This window comes from Nematolebias whitei, chromosome 9 (assembly GCF_014905685.2).
Source record: "Nematolebias whitei isolate Nwh7 chromosome 9, NemWhi1, whole genome shotgun sequence".
NCBI lineage: Eukaryota > Metazoa > Chordata > Actinopteri > Cyprinodontiformes > Rivulidae > Nematolebias > Nematolebias whitei.
The window spans coordinates 20304230-20308274 of record NC_056506.1 but is presented as its reverse complement, the minus strand read 5'-3'; the positions used below and the strand labels follow the sequence as shown (position 1 = coordinate 20308274).

The following is a 4045-nucleotide window of genomic DNA, read 5'->3' as shown; positions in this document are numbered from 1 at the left end:
GTATATATATACAGTGAGGAAAATAAGTATTTAAACACCCTGCGACTTTGAAAGTTCTCCCACTTAGAAATCATGGAGGGTCTGACGTTTTCATCTTAGGTGCATGTTCACTGTGAGAGACATAATCTAAAAAAGAAAACCCGGAAATCATAATGTAAGATTTTAAAAATAATTTATTTGTGTGTTACTGCTGCTAATAAGTATTTGAACACCTGCCAATCAGCAACAGTTCTGGCCCTCAAAGACCTGTTAGTCCGACTCTAAAAAGTCCACCTCCACTCCACTGATTATTCTAAATTAGAAGCACCTGTTTGAGGTTGGTAGCTGCATAAAGACACCTACCTGTCCACCACACTGTAGTGAACTAGACCTCCGACCTCAACCTGTCTCTGAAGACCTTCAGGGGACAGGAACGGTTATTTCATTGATTTGAATCCAGAAATACAAATTATATCATCAAGAGACTATCTAATTGTATCCTGAATTAATCAATTGAAAGAACACTCTTCTTTTTTATATTATCATTACTGTTTTACAATATCTTGATAATCAAAAGTGTGTTTAGTTCTCACCATTTCTAAATGTTGAAGTGAACCACTCATTTAAATCAACTGTGAAACAGTATTAATGATTTTTAAACCTCAGCAGATTTTTGATCATACAGTTAAATGTCTATTTACGAAGTAAGTGTGCATTTAGTGATGTCAGTCGAAAGTCAGAGACAAACAGAGACGAGTTATTAGAACGAAGTGTCTTGTTTTTAAAACTCACAGACGGTAAATAACTTCAACTGGCACCTGCGTTTGTCTCACCTCTTCTTAAACATTTCTCTGTCTGTACTAACCATTCGTAAACATTCCTGCTGTCTCTTGACTTCTAGTGACCCTCTGACATCACTAGAACCACCCCCCTGCTGGTTGTCTCAACCAATCAGGAAGTACCACGTAACAGGAAGTGTATACCCCTTTAAAAGGAACACTTCGTGGAACTATTCAGTTCGGTCCTGGAGTTTGGTCCTGGAACTCGGTTCAGTCCTGAAGTGCAGTCCTGGAGTTCAGTGCTGGAACTCAGTCGGAGTATTAAGTCTTAGGGCTAAGTCTTCAGAACTTGGAGCGGATGGATGGGACCGTGTGCCAAGGGGTCCCTCCATTTAGCGGAGTCACGGCTCGCATCGCTGTGCACTCAACCCGAGCAGTAAATGCTCCACTTCTAAGGAAGCTTATTCGGTGAGTACTTCGCATTTATTCTAAAGATTCCCAGCTACTTTAACCAGAGACGCTGTAAAGGGATCGTACTAATGGACTTCTGTTCCGGAGTGGAGGTATCCCCCATCTAAGGTAACAAAGTCGCTGCACGTCCTGAAGTGTACCGGGAAGCTGAGCGGGACGTCGGAGGAAGGGTGCAATGCTCTGATTTCACACATAGCTTCCATCTAAACCTCCTTTTAAATCTTTAAACTTCTATTCTCCTTCTCTTTAAACTTCTATTCACCAGTAAATCAAGCTAGATGCCTTCAGAGATGAATCAGTCTCAATCAGTAATCTTCTGTTGTCTTGTTAGTAAAGCTTGCCAAGTTTATTAATCAGAAACAGATCAGCAAATCAATGTGTACATGTTTTGATGTTAAATTTTGATTCTGTTAAATAAATGACCGCATTTATTCTGATGGGTCAAAGATAAAATGGCGTCTCATGTCACTGATTAAACAATCCACTCACAGTTATCTTGGTCACATGGCAGGAATTTAACTCGAAAAAGAAAATAATCCGTTGTAATTAAACAATTAATATTCTTTGTGCTTGAACTAGCTTTAAGAATAATTAATTTGTAGTGTGTCTACAGCAAAGCTGTCCTGACATACTACACCACGCAATCAGTAAGACTCCAACTACTAACATGGCTAAGACCAAAGAGCTGTCCAAAGACACCAGAGACAAAATTGTAGACCTCCACAAGGCTGGAAACGGCTACAGGACAATTTCCAAGCAGCTTGGTGAAAAAAGATCAACTGTTGGACCAATTATTAGAAAATGGAAGAAGCTAAACATGACTGTCAATCTCCCTCGGACTGGGGCTCCATGCAAGATCTCACCTCGTGGTGTATCAATGATCCTAAGGTGAGGAATCAGCCCAGAACTACACGGGAGGAGCTGCTCAATGACCTGAAGAGAGCTGGCACCACTGTTTCCATGGTTACTGTGGGTAATACACTAAGACGTCATAGTTTAAAATCACGCATGGCACGGAAGGTTCCCCTGCTTAAATCAGCACACATCCAGGCCCGTCTTAAGTTTGCCCATGACCATTTGGATGATCCAGAGGAGTCATGGAAGAAAGTTCTGTGGTCAGATGAGACCAAAATAGAACTTTTGGTATTAATTCCACTCGCTGTGTTTGGAGGACGAAGAATGATGAGTACCATCCCAAAAACACTATCCCTACTGTGAAGCATGGGGGTGGAAGCATCATGCTTTGGGGGTGTTTTTCTGCACATGGGACAGGACAACTGCACTGTATTAAGGAGAGGATGACCGGGGCCATGTAGTGAGAGATTTTTGGAAACAACCTCCTTCCCAACATGAAGACTCCTGCTCACATAGAGGAAACTAATCAGAGCTGAAATAAACATGGAGACAAATTATTATGTGTGAATGCTTATATACACACACACACATATACCTTTGTATATGTATATTTGTATGTTTGATTTTTTTTAAATAATTTATTTGTGTGTTACTGCTGCAAATAAGTATTTGAACACCTGTGAACATCAATGTTAATATTTGGTACAGTAGCCTTTGTTTGCAGTTACAGAGGTCAAAGGTTTCCTGTAGTGTTTCACCAGGTGTGCTCACACTGCAGCAGAGATTTTGGTCCATTCCTCCACACAGATATTCTCTAGATCAGCCAGGTTTCTGGGCTGTCACTGAAAAACACAGAGTTTGAGCTCCTTCCAAAGATTTTCTATAGGGTTTAGGTCTGGAGACTGGCTAGGTCACTCCAGAACCTTGATATGCTTCTTACAGAGCCACTGCTTGGTTCTCCTGGCTGTGTGCTTCGGGTCATTGTCATGTTGGAAGACCCAGCCACGACCCATCTTCAATGCTCTAACTGAGGATGTGGACTCTTCCAGTCGTCTCCTCAGAGTTTCTGCTGACTTAAAAACAGCAGAGAGAGTTTCGTTTCTGCTGGATTATCCCGACAGCGATGGGCGCTTTTGATGAAGCCCCGCAGGTCCTCTCCACCCAGTGCTTCTCCTCTGGCACTCACGTCTGGGAGGTGGAGGCCGAGGGCTGCTGGGACATCGCCGTCTCTTACAGGAGTGTCCCACGAAAGAGCAGAGGCGGCAGCGCCTTCGGAAACAGCGCTGAGTCCTGGAGCCTCTTGCACGGCGGAGAGGGCCAGCTTGCTGCGTGTCACAATGAGCAGGACACAGTTCAGCCCGGGCTGCTGCAGAGCCGACAGATCTCAGTGGAGGGGGCAGCATCACGTTCAGCTCACTGGAACCTCACAAAAATGTTCTGCACCAGTTCAAGGCAGAACTGATGGAGCCCGTGTGTTTGGGTTTGGGTCTTTATCATGTAGACCCGCCCAGCAGAGCCTCCATCGTTAAAGCTTCATGATAATCCTGCAAACCAACAGCTCTAATCCAAGATTATAATTTCTGCAGAAAACTTTGACTGTCAGGAAAGCAATTTATTAACGTGTGACTGGAACTTCATACAAAATGTTTTCATATTCAAAATCCTGAGGACGTTATGTAAAGCTCTGTTTAGAGAAATTCTGATGGTTTTATTTTACACTGGAGCCAATTCAAAAAAAATATTTTTTTTAGTGCGGATGATAAACATCACAAACAAGCCACAAATTAGAGTCATAAGAAAATTATTATTACAAAAGATTTGCTCAGTTAAACAGATTTATCAAAAGTGGTGCACTTTTAAATTATATTTTATTTCCATTCATTCATTGTCTTTTACCCACTTCTTCTTTTTCGTGTCACTGCTGCTCATATCCAGCAGTCTCAGGTCTCCAGTCCATCACA

The 4045-nt window shown here is 42.3% G+C and overlaps 1 pseudogene; it reads left to right on the top strand.

Moving 5' to 3' along the window:
* The window catches only part of LOC119414451, a 10585-nt pseudogene extending 6962 nt beyond the window's left edge, over window positions 1-3623 (top strand).
* Window positions 3624-4045: the final 422 nt, after the last annotated feature.